This window comes from Ranitomeya variabilis, chromosome 2 (assembly GCF_051348905.1).
Source record: "Ranitomeya variabilis isolate aRanVar5 chromosome 2, aRanVar5.hap1, whole genome shotgun sequence".
Taxonomy (NCBI): domain Eukaryota; kingdom Metazoa; phylum Chordata; class Amphibia; order Anura; family Dendrobatidae; genus Ranitomeya; species Ranitomeya variabilis.
In genome coordinates this window covers 124,538,680-124,551,719 of record NC_135233.1, presented here as the reverse complement: position 1 = coordinate 124,551,719, position 13,040 = coordinate 124,538,680, and positions in this window count along the sequence as shown.

Sequence of the window (13,040 nt, the reverse complement as noted above, 5' to 3'; positions counted from 1 at the left end):
GGTCGGGTCGTTACGGATGCGGCAATACTAAATATGTGTACTTTTATTGTTTTTTTTATTTAGATAAAGAAATGTGTTTATGGGAACAATATATATATATTTTTTTTTTAGGATTTTTTTTTTAATTTTTTTACACATGTGAATATATATTTTTTTACACTATAACATTGCCCCAAGGGGGGGGGGAAACATCATGTTATGGTGTAAGATCGCTGATCTGACACTTTGCTGTGCACTGTGTCAGATCAGCGATCTGACTTACAGTGCTGCAGGCTTACCAGTGTCTGCACTGAGCAGGTGCTTGGTAAGCCACCTCCCTGCAGGATCCGGATGCAGCCCACAGCCATTTTGGATCCGGGACCTGAAGGATGGAGGAGGTAGGAGAATCTTGGAGCAACGCGATCACATCGTGTTGCTCCGGGTGTCACGATACCCGGGTAATAATGCTGCAGGGGAAACTGCATCGAGCAGCAACAGAGATAGGTCATAAACCAGGTAACTAACATGAACAGCAATGGGACCTTTCATATGAAACAGAGTGATCAGGTAAAGCAATAGGACCTACGATCATGTGACAGAGTAGGGGCGGAGCCAGATACTGGGGAAACAGAGAAGGGGCAAGCATAAAAGAATAGTGGAACAAGCCGAGGTCTAAGCCAGGAGATAACAAGATACCAACAGGGAGAGTCAGAGAATAGTCCGAAGCCAAGCCAGGGGTCAGAAATCTAGGAAAACGAATAAAGCAGGTGACAGAAAGACACAAAGCAAGCAGCACACACTACAGAGGTCAAGCATATAGACTGCAGAAAAACCTATAGCTGACAAGGATACCAGGTTAGGAGCAAGTATAAATAGCCCTCCCATCTTGAAAGAGAGGCTAAGAACATTAACCCTTGAGAGCACAGGACAACCTTGTCCTAACCATGACACCGGGGGTCTCAGGGAAGCACGCAGGGAGCCCCCTCCCTGCGTGATGCTTCCCTATACCGCCAGAACACTGTGATAATTTTTGATCGCAGTGTGCCGGGGGTTAATGTGCCGGGGGTTAATGTCCGTGACCACTCCTGGCACATAGTGCCGGATGTCAGCTGCGATAGTCAGCTGACACCCGGCCGCGATTGGCCGCGCTCCCCCCGTGAGAGCGGCCGATCGCATATGACGTACTATCCCATCGTACGTCATATGGGCCCACCCCACCTCGACGGGATAGTACGTCATATGTCAGAAAGGGGTAAAAACTTCAATTCCAAACTGTAAAAGCTGGACAAGACCCTGATGCCTCATGTATGGCCCATGGCTGACTGCTTGTGTGCCATTATAACAGGTTCTTCTGTGGGTCAATTGATCAGTTAACATACCTGTGTTCCTAGTCTTACATATTTGTATGCATAGTAGTCTATGAAACTGATGTCTGTGCCATCAAAGTGTGGCTGGAATAAAAAAAAAAATTGGAGGTGTAGAATGAGGTATGAGGTATCCCAGCTAAAAAGGCTTACACTGCTCCTTTAACTACCAAATCATCATTAAAACTTCAATTCCAAGCTGTAAATGCTGGGCTAGACCCTTATACCTCATGCATAGTTAATGGCTGACTGCTGCTGTGCCATTTGCGAATTTCTTCTGTGGGTCAGTTGATGCCACTTTTCATGGTGTCTGAATCTAATTTTAGCTGTTTGTGAAGCTTTTTGTCACCCCTTAAGATATTGTCTATGCGTTTGGTTTTGCGTCCCATTGAATCCAATGGGATTCGGATTCGTACGTGAACCATTCGGTGAACGGAGGTTCGTTCGGTGAATCTGAACCAAAGCGAACCTTGAATGGTTTGCTCAGCTTTATTTGTAATCAGACTGAACTTTGTATTATCCAAGGGAGAAAAGGGGAAAATCTGGGACATCCATCCGTTAGATAAAAAGCATAATATTTAATTGTAAATCCATTAAAAGCATTGTGTTTTGCTTGTGTAACAACTAGTGTTGAGCGATACCTTCCGATATTCGAAAGTATCGGTATCGGATTGGATCGGCCGATACCGGCAAAATATCGGATCTTGCCGATACCGATGCCCGATACCAATACAAGTCAATGGGACACAAATATCGGAAGGTATCCTGGATGGTTCCCAGGGTCTGAAGGAGAGGAAACTCTCCTTCAGGCCCTGGGATCCATATTCATGTAAAAAATAAAGAATAAAAATAAAAAATATGGATATACTCACCCCTCCGGCGGGACCTGGACCTTAGCGATGTAACCGGCAGCCTCCGTTCCTAAGAAGGCAGAGTGAAGGACCTTCGATAACGCCGCGGCTTGTGATTGGTCGCGTGACCGCTCATGTGACCACTCACGCGACCAATCACAAGCCGCGACGTCATCGCAGATCCTATACTCACTGCATTCTTAGGAACGGAGGCAGACGCTTGCACCGGTGAGAGCCAGGGCCCGTCCGAGGGTGAGTATATCCATATTTTTTATTTTTATTCTTTATTTTTTACATGAATATGGATCCCAGGGCCTGAAGGAGAGTCTCCTCTCCACCAGACCCTGGGAACCATACACTGGGAACTTCCGATTCCCGATATCGCAAAAATATCGGAACTCGGTATCGGAATTCCGATACAGCAAATATCGGCCGATACCCGATACTTGCAGTATCGGAATGCTCAACACTAGTAACAACTCACTTGGGAAAAAAGATAACAAACTAAAAATTGCAACTGACTCTGCCGGTTCCCATAAAGACTAGATACACACCTCCTAACCATCCCAGATCCAGCGGGGCTGTCTCGATTTTGACAGTCTGCCCCACGGTCACGGGGGGTCACATGATCTGGGCCCCCGTGTATAATGCATGCTGGACTCTGCTGGTTGTCATGGTGCTGGATGAAGTTTATGTGTGGGGTCAGGAGGTGTTTACAGTGTGGATGTTTTAGAGCTGTGTGCGTACGCGGTATATGGAGCGGAGCCCTGTGTGTACGAGGTGTACGGAGCGGAGCCGCATGTGTACGAAGTGGAGCCGCGTGTGTACAAGGTGTACGGAGCGGAGCCATGTGTGTACGGAGTGAAGCCGCATGTGCAAGGTGTATGGAGTGGAGTTGTGTGTGTGTCTGGAGCGGAGCTGCATGTGTACGGAGCGCAGCTCTGTGTGTACGGCACGGAGCCGCATGTGTACAAGGTGTATGGAGCGGAGCCGTGTGTGTAAGGTGTACAGAGCGGACGCTAGCTGTGTCGGATTGGAGCAGATATTGCTCCTCGCTCTGACACTCACTGGCACAGGAGACACGGAGAGGTCTTTATCAGTGGTGTACCAGAGCTGCAGCAACGTGAGCAGTCAGCGGCGTGGCTGGATGACATCATTCAGCGCCGTGGGAGTGGAAGCTGCTGCGAGGGAGCGCGTTGAAAGGTGTGTGTGTAATGATGGAGAAGTGTTGTGAATTTGCTTTTTGCTCCCTCTAGTGGTTACTAGTTTTTTGACTCTGGTTTTTCTGTCATTCCTTTTATCCGCACCTGGGTCGTTAGTTAGGGGTGTTGCTATATAAGCTCCCTGGACCTTCAGTTCTATGCCTGGCAACGTAGTTATCAGAGCTAGTCTGCTGTGCTCTTGTCTACTGATCCTGGTTCCAGTTATATCAGCTAAGTCTGCCTTTTGCTTTTTGCTATTTGTTTTGGTTTTGTATTTTTGTCCAGCTTGTTCCAAATCTATATCCTGACCTTTGCTGGAAGCTCTAGGGGGCTGGTGTTCTCCCCCCGGACCGTTAGACGGTTCGGGGGTTCTTGAATTTCCAGTGTGGATTTTGATAGGGTTTTTGTTGACCATATAAGTTACCTTTCTTTATTCTGCTATCAGTAAGCGGGCCTCTCTGTGCTAAACCTGGTTCATTTCTGTGTTTGTCATTTCCTCTTACCTCACCGTTATTATTTGTGGGGGGCTTCTATCCAGCTTTGGGGTCCCCTTCTCTGGAGGCAAGAAAGGTCTTTGTTTTCCTCTACTAGGGGTAGCTAGATTCTCCGGCTGGCGCGTGTCATCTAGAATCAACGTAGGAATGATCCCCGGCTACTTCTAGTGTTGGCGTTAGGAGTAGATATATGGTCAACCCAGTTACCACTGCCCTATGAGCTGGATTTTTGTATTCTGCAGACTTCCACGTTCCTCTGAGACCCTCGCCATTGGGGTCATAACAGTTTGCCAGGCCAGTATTAAATGTTTAATGCATTGCAGAAGAGGGATTATAAGAAAGAAGATTCTGAGTTTTTTTTTTTTTTTTCTTCTTCCCCTTTACCTCAGAGTGGCTATGCTTGCTGCAGACATGAATGTCCAGACCTTGATTACAAGTGTGGACCAGCTGGCTACTCGTGTGCAGGGCATACAAGACTATGTTATCAGAAATCCTAGGTCAGAACCTAAAATACCGATTCCTGAACTGTTTTCCGGAGACAGGTTTAAGTTTAGGAATTTCAGGAATAATTGTAAATTGTTTTTGTCCCTGAGACCCTGTTCATCTGGAGACTCTGCTCAGCAAGTAAAAATTATTATTTCGTTCTTACGGGGCGACCCTCAGGATTGGGCTTTTTCGCTGGCGCCAGGAGATCCGGCATTGGCTGATATTGATGCGTTTTTTCTGGCGCTCGGTTTACTTTATGAGGAACCCAATCTTGAGATTCAGGCAGAAAAGGCCTTGCTGGCTATGTCTCAGGGGCAGGACGAGGCTGAAGTGTATTGCCAAAAATTTCGGAAATGGTCCGTGCTGACACATTGGAACGAGTGTGCACTGGCCGCTAATTTTAGAAATGGCCTTTCTGAAGCCATTAAGAATGTTATGGTGGGTTTTCCCATTCCCACAGGTCTGAATGATACTATGGCACTGGCTATTCAAATTGACCGGCGGTTGCGGGAGCGCAAAACCGCAAATTCCCTCATGGTGTTGTCTGAACAGACACCTAATTCGGTGCAATGTGATAGAAAAACCGCAAATTCCCTCATGGTGTTGTCTGAACAGACACCTGATTTAATGCAATGTGATAGAATCCTGACTAGAAATGAGCGGAAAATTCATAGACGCCGGAATGGCTTGTGCTACTACTGTGGTGATTCTACACATGTTATCTCAGCATGCTCTAAACGTATAGCTAAGGTTGTTAGTCCTGTCACCGTTGGTAATTTGCAACCTAAATTTATTCTGTCTGTAACTTTGATTTGCTCACTGTCGTCTTATCCTGTCATGGCGTTTGTTGATTCAGGTGCTGCCCTGAGTCTTATGGATCTGTCATTTGCTAAGCGCTGTGGTTTTACTCTTGAACCATTAGAAAATCCTATTCCTCTTAGGGGTATTGATGCTACGCCATTGGCAGCAAATAAACCGCAGTATTGGACACAGGTTACCATGTGCATGACTCCTGAACACCGCGAGGTGATACGTTTCCTGGTTTTACATAAAATGCATGATTTGGTTGTTTTAGGGCTGCCATGGTTACAGACCCATAATCCAGTCCTGGACTGGAAGGCTATGTCAATCTCTAGTTGGGGCTGTCGTGGTATTCATGGGGATTCCCTGCCTGTGTCTATTGCTTCTTCTACGCCTTCGGAAGTTCCTGAGTATTTGTCTGATTATCAGGATGTCTTCAGTGAGTCTGAGTCCAGTGCACTGCCTCCTCATAGGGACTGTGACTGTGCTATAGATTTGATCCCAGGCAGTAAATTTCCTAAGGGAAGACTGTTTAATCTGTCGGTACCTGAACATACCGCTATGCGTTCATATATCAAGGAGTCTCTGGAGAAAGGACATATTCGTCCGTCTTCTTCCCCTCTTGGTGCGGGATTCTTTTTTGTGGCAAAAAAGGACGGATCTTTGAGGCCTTGTATTGATTATCGGCTTTTAAATAAGATCACTGTCAAATTTCAGTATCCTTTACCGCTGTTGTCTGACTTGTTTGCCCGGATTAAAGGTGCCAAGTGGTTCACCAAGATAGACCTTCGTGGTGCGTACAACCTTGTGCGCATTAAGCAAGGTGATGAATGGAAAACCGCATTCAATACGCCCGAAGGTCATTTTGAGTACTTGGTGATGCCTTTTGGGCTCTCCAATGCGCCTTCAGTTTTTCAGTCCTTTATGCATGACATTTTCCGGAAGTATCTGGATAAATTTTTGATTGTTTATCTGGATGATATTTTGGTTTTTTCTGATAATTGGGATTCGCATGTGGAGCAGGTCAGGTTGGTCTTTAAAATTTTGCGTGAAAATTCTTTGTTTGTCAAGGGCTCAAAGTGTCTCTTTGGTGTACAGAAGGTTCCCTTTTTGGGGTTCATTTTTTCCCCTTCTGCTGTGGAGATGGACCCAGTCAAGGTCCGAGCTATTCTTGATTGGACTCAGCCCTCGTCAGTTAAGAGTCTTCAGAAGTTCTTGGGTTTCGCTAACTTCTACCGTTGTTTTATCGCTAATTTTTCTAGCATTGTGAAACCTTTGACGGATATGACCAAGAAGGGCTCCGATGTAGCTAACTGGGCTCCTGCGTAGCTAACTGGGCTCCTGCTGCCGTGGAGGCTTTCCAGGAGTTGAAACGCCGGTTTACTTCGGCGCCTGTTTTGTGCCAGCCCGATGTCTCACTTCCCTTTCAGGTTGAGGTGGATGCTTCAGAGATTGGAGCAGGGGCCGTTTTGTCGCAGAGAGGCCCTGGTTGCTCTGTTATGAAACCTTGTGCCTTTTTCTCTAGGAAGTTTTCGCCTGCCGAGCGAAATTATGATGTGGGCAATCGGGAGTTGTTGGCCATGAAATGGGCATTTGAGGAGTGGCGTCATTGGCTCGAGGGTGCTAAGCATCGTGTGGTGGTCTTGACTGATCACAAAAATCTGATGTATCTCGAGTCTGCTAAACGCCTTAATCCGAGACAGGCCCGCTGGTCATTGTTTTTCTCCCGCTTTGATTTTGTTTTCTCGTATTTACCAGGTTCAAAGAATGTGAAGGCCGATGCTCTTTCTAGGAGCTTTGTGCCTGATGCTCCTGAAGTCGCTGATCCTGTTGGTATTCTTAAAGATGGAGTTATCTTGTCAGCTATTTCTCCGGATCTGCGACGTGTGTTGCAGAGATTTCAGGCTGATAGGCCTGAGTCTTGTCCACCTGACAGACTGTTTGTCCCGGATAAGTGGACCAGCAGAGTCATTTCCGAGGTTCATTCCTCGGTGTTGGCAGGTCACCCGGGAATTTTTGGCACCAGAGATCTGGTGGCCAGGTCCTTTTGGTGGCCTTCCTTGTCAAGGGATGTGCGGTCATTTGTGCAGTCCTGTGGGACTTGTGCTCGAGCTAAGCCTTGCTGTTCTCGTGCCAGCGGTTTGCTCTTGCCCTTGCTTGTCCCGAAGAGACCTTGGACACATATCTCCATGGATTTCATTTCTGATCTTCCGCTATCTCAGGGCATGTCCGTTATCTGGGTGATATGTGATCGCTTCTCCAAGATGGTCCATTTGGTTCCTTTGCCTAAGCTGCCTTCCTCTTCCGATCTGGTTCCTGTGTTTTTCCAGAACGTGGTTCGTTTGCACGGCATCCCTGAGAATATTGTGTCAGACAGAGGATCCCAGTTCGTTTCCAGGTTCTGGCGATCCTTTTGTAGTAGGATGGGCATTGATTTGTCGTTTTCGTCTGCTTTCCATCCTCAGACTAATGGACAGACGGAGCGAACCAATCAGACTTTGGAGGCTTATTTGAGGTGTTTTGTCTCTGCTGATCAGGACGATTGGGTGACATTCTTGCCGTTGGCTGAGTTTGCCCTTAACAATCGGGCTAGTTCCGCCACCTTGGTTTCGCCTTTTTTCTGCAACTCTGGTTTCCATCCTCGCTTTTCTTCGGGTCATGTGGAGCCTTCTGACTGTCCTGGGGTGGATTCTGTGGTGGATAGGTTGCAGCGGATCTGGAATCATGTGGTGGACAACTTGAAGTTGTCACAGGAGAGGGCTCAGCGCTTTGCCAACCGCCGCCGCGGTGTGGGTCCCCGACTACGCGTTGGGGATTTGGTATGGCTTTCTTCCCGCTTTGTTCCTATGAAGGTCTCCTCTCCCAAATTTAAACCTCGTTTTATTGGGCCTTACAAGATATTGGAAATCCTTAATCCTGTATCTTTTCGTCTGGATCTTCCTGTGTCGTTTGCTATTCACAATGTATTTCATAGGTCCTTGTTGCGGCGGTACATTGTGCCTGTAGTTCCTTCTGCTGAGCCTCCTGCTCCGGTGTTGGTTGAGGGCGAGTTGGAGTACGTGGTGGAGAAGATCTTGGATTCTCACCTCTCCAGGCGGAGGCTTCAGTACCTGGTCAAGTGGAAGGGCTATGGTCAGGAGGATAATTCCTGGGTGGTCGCCTCTGATGTTCATGCGGCCGATTTAGTTCGTGCCTTTCATGCCGCTCATCCTGATCGCCCTGGTGGTCGTGGTGAGGGTTCGGTGACCCCTCACTAAGGGGGGGGTACTGTTGTGAATTTGCTTTTTGCTCCCTCTAGTGGTTACTAGTTTTTTGACTCTGGTTTTTCTGTCATTCCTTTTATCCGCACCTGGGTCGTTAGTTAGGGGTGTTGCTATATAAGCTCCCTGGACCTTCAGTTCTATGCCTGGCAACGTAGTTATCAGAGCTAGTCTGCTGTGCTCTTGTCTACTGATCCTGGTTCCAGTTATATCAGCTAAGTCTGCCTTTTGCTTTTTGCTATTTGTTTTGGTTTTGTATTTTTGTCCAGCTTGTTCCAAATCTATATCCTGACCTTTGCTGGAAGCTCTAGGGGGCTGGTGTTCTCCCCCCGGACCGTTAGACGGTTCGGGGGTTCTTGAATTTCCAGTGTGGATTTTGATAGGGTTTTTGTTGACCATATAAGTTACCTTTCTTTATTCTGCTATCAGTAAGCGGGCCTCTCTGTGCTAAACCTGGTTCATTTCTGTGTTTGTCATTTCCTCTTACCTCACCGTTATTATTTGTGGGGGGCTTCTATCCAGCTTTGGGGTCCCCTTCTCTGGAGGCAAGAAAGGTCTTTGTTTTCCTCTACTAGGGGTAGCTAGATTCTCCGGCTGGCGCGTGTCATCTAGAATCAACGTAGGAATGATCCCCGGCTACTTCTAGTGTTGGCGTTAGGAGTAGATATATGGTCAACCCAGTTACCACTGCCCTATGAGCTGGATTTTTGTATTCTGCAGACTTCCACGTTCCTCTGAGACCCTCGCCATTGGGGTCATAACAGAGAAGGCAATGATGAGGGTGGGGTAACCATGTGTGGCCATTAAACTGTACGCAGTATCATGTGGGGCCATTATACTGTACCCAGGATTGTGTGGGGGCATTTATACTGTATGGAGCATCATATAAGGCCATTATACTGTAAGCAGCATCATGTGGGACCATTATACAGTATGGAGCATCATGTGTGGCCATTATACAGTATGGAGCATCATGTGTTAGGTGTCAAGTTCCCGCCTCTGCACAGGGGGAATCTCGAGCCATCTCCACTGGGGGAATCTCGAGCCATCTCCACTGGGGGAATCTCGAGCCATCTCCACTGCGGTCTCCCATCTTTCCCCAGCCGCAGTGGAGCCTTCTCAGCAGAGACGTCGGTCCCAGGTTCTGCCATTAATACCAGTGCTGGGCAGCAGCGAGCAGACGCTTTTGGGACTAAGTCCTGCTTTTCACCTTCTGAGCATGCCCAGGGTGAGATCTCTTATTGGAGGTCGAGGGTCACATGCTTTGATACTGCAGCAAAACCCATTGGTCCTCCAGGAAGGTCCTGAAGGTGCTGAGGCTCTGTGGTAGCCTCTGATTGGTCCTTCTTGGAAGGTCATGTACCTGCTGCAGCTATAAAGGGTTCGCATGGCCGCACGGTACGATGCGCTAGTATCAAATCTGTTATGTGCATGCGCCAGTGTGGTCACATTTATGTGTGTTCAGGGACTTGGCTGAAATAAGCCCCTAGAATGCCGGCACCTCCGGCGAGGAGATTGTGTGCGTGGATTTAGGGCCCCAGCTGAAATAAGCCCCTAGAATACGGCTCCTCCGGTGAGATTTTATGTTTGCGTGACCAGAGACTGCCTTCAGCTCGGCAGTTAGCTGTGAAATCCTGTGAGGTTAACAGGGCACAGCGTCCTGTTTCCGTGCGACTCTGTGAAGCAACAGAGTTCGCTTAAACCGCCATATAGTGCCGTCATTTGCTAGCAGCAGGTTCCTCCTGCACGGTGGACCCCGGGCTGCGAACGCACCAATAATAACATCTATATTTACTCGCTGTGTTCCGATAGCCCTAACATAATACTAACGCCAGGGTCTGGCTAGCAATGGCGGACAAACAGCAATCTTTGTGGTACATCCAGCAGCTGGAGGGTAGGTTGGCGGCTCTCGAGTGCACAACCTCAGCTGGATGTTACCGCAGTAGCTGTTAAGGCTGCTAGCGTGGCTGCAGCAGCTTTGCCCACTGCCACTCCTGTTCCGACCCTATCTCGCCTCCCGCTGCCAGAAAAATTCTCTGGTGATGACAAATCATGTAGGGGTTTCGTGAGCCAGTTCTCTATACACCTCGAGCTCCTGGCTGCACGTTTCCCTACAGAGCGGGCAAAGATGGGATTCATTATGTCTCTCCTGTCGGACAGGGCGTTGGAGTGGGCTACGCCGCTGTGGGAGCGTGGCGATCATGTGGTGCAGAGTGCTCCGCTGTTTCTGAGCACTCTGAAACAGGTCTTTTTAGGACCTCGAGTCACCCATGATACGGCGCTCCAACTGTTGGCATTGACTCAGGGCTCGTCCTTGGTCAGCCATTTTGCCGTCCACTTCCGCACCTTAGCATCTGAGCTGGAGTGGTCGGATAAAGCCCTCATCACTATATTTTGGAGGGGGCTGGCTGACCATGTTAAGGACGCCCTGGCCACTAGGGAGATTCTCGCCACACTGGAGGAGTTAATAGCTGTATCTACTCGTATTGACCTCCGTTTTAACGAGCGGAGGTTAGAGCAAACCCAGTGTAGGCAGAAGTTTCGGCTGGCTCCCACCTTCGCCAAACCTTTGGAATCTCCGGTCCAGGCACCCGAGTCACATGAGGCCATGGAGGTGCTACGAGCGGGACCTAAGTCCTGGACCACTTGTGCACTTAGGGTCTGTCATGTTTGCCGGCAGTCAGGACATTTTGCCAACAGATGTCCTCAGCGCTCGGGGAAACGTCAGCGTCTAGTGGTAGTAGGTGGAGGTTCACTAGACACGGCGACGTTTGCCTCCAAATTGTCCTTTAAGGGGACAATTGCCATTGGCCCATCCACTCATTCGGTAGAGCTTTGCGTGGATTCCCAACGACACGCAATACCTCTGGTGATGCTCGCCCAACCAGTGACCGTACGAGTGGTGAATGTGTCGACACTGCCCTCACAGATTACACACCAGACCATGCCATTTACTCTATCCATGTCACCATCTCATCAGGAGATAATATCTCTGCTCATCATTCCTGAGGGAATTGATGAGGTCCTCTTAGGGATACCTTGGCTACGGTACCACTCTCCTCATATTGAGTGGTCCACAGGCAGAATTTTGGGATGAAGTGAATCTTGTGGGGGTAGATGTCAGAGGGAATGCGTTCAGGTTGCTACTACAGAGGTACCTGCAGATCTCTCCTCTCTCCCCAAGCAATATTGGCCCTATGCGGACGTGTTCTCCAAAAGGGCTGCGGAGACTCTTCAGCCTCACAGCCCCTATGACTGTACTATTGACCTCTTGCCTGGTGCTGAGCCTCCCCGGGGTCGAGTCTACCCATTGTCTCTCCCAGAGACAGAGGCAATGTCTCAGTACATCCAGGAGAATCTGGCAAGGGGATTCATTAGGAAGTCTGTGTCACCTGCAGGGGCTGGTTTCTTCTTTGTGCAGAAGAAGAACGGAGAATTACGTCCATGCATAGATTACAGGGGTCTTAACGCCATCACCGTTAAGAACAAGTAACCTCTGCCCCTGATATCTGAGCTTTTTGACAGGCTTCGGGGAGCAAGAGTGTTTACTAAACTAGATCTGCGGGGGGTGCTTACAACCTGATTGGCATCCGTGAGGGGGATGAATGGAAGACGGCTTTTAACACCAGGGATGGGCACTATGAATATCTGGTGATGCCCTTTGGGCTTTGTAATTCCCCCGCCCTTTTCCAAGACTTTGTAAACGATATCTTCCGGGATATGCTCTCCACCTCAGTTGTAGCCTACCTGGATGATATTCTCACTTACTCTCCAGATATAGACTCCCACCGGAGGGATGTGTGCAAAGTCTTCAACCTCCTACGGGCAAATTCCCTCTATGCCAAGTTGGAGAAGTGTGTGTTTGAGCAGGAGTCTTTGCCTTTCCTGGGCTATATCATCTCGGCCCAAGGATTGGCTATGGATCCTGCCAAGCTACAGGCTGTGATGGACTGGCAAGAACCCCATTCTCTCAAAGCGGTGCAGCGCTTTATGGGGTTCATTAATTACTATCGCCAGTTCATTCCCCACTTCTCAACTTTGGTAGCTCCTTTGGTTGTCCTCACCAAAAAGGGAGCAAATCCCAAGTTGTGGTCGGAAAAGGTCTCCAAGGTTTTCCTCTCTATTAAGTTCCACTTTGCTAGTGCTCCCATTCTACATCGCCCCGATGTAGATAAACCTTTAATAATGGAGGTGGATGCCTCATCTGTCGGTGCTGGAGCAGTCCTATTCCAAAAGGATGCTCAAGGTCGGAAGCATCCCTGCTTCTTTTTCTCTAAGACCTTCACACCGGCTGAGAGGAATTATTCCATCGGGGACAGGGTGTTGCTAGCTATGAAGTTGGCCTTCTTGGAGTGGAGACATCTCTTGGAGGGGGCTCGTTTTCCCTTCCAAGTTTTCACCGACCACAAGAACTTGGTCTATATTCAGACTGCCCAGCGGCTAAATTCTCACCAGGCCAGATGGTCCCTGTTCTTCTCCCGGTTCCATTTCACCCTCCATTTTCTCTCTGGGGAGAAGAACATTCGTGCCGATGCTCTCTCCCGCTCTGTAGTGTCATCAGCGGAGGAGGAACCTCGGCTTATTGTCCCTTCTGAGAGTCTGA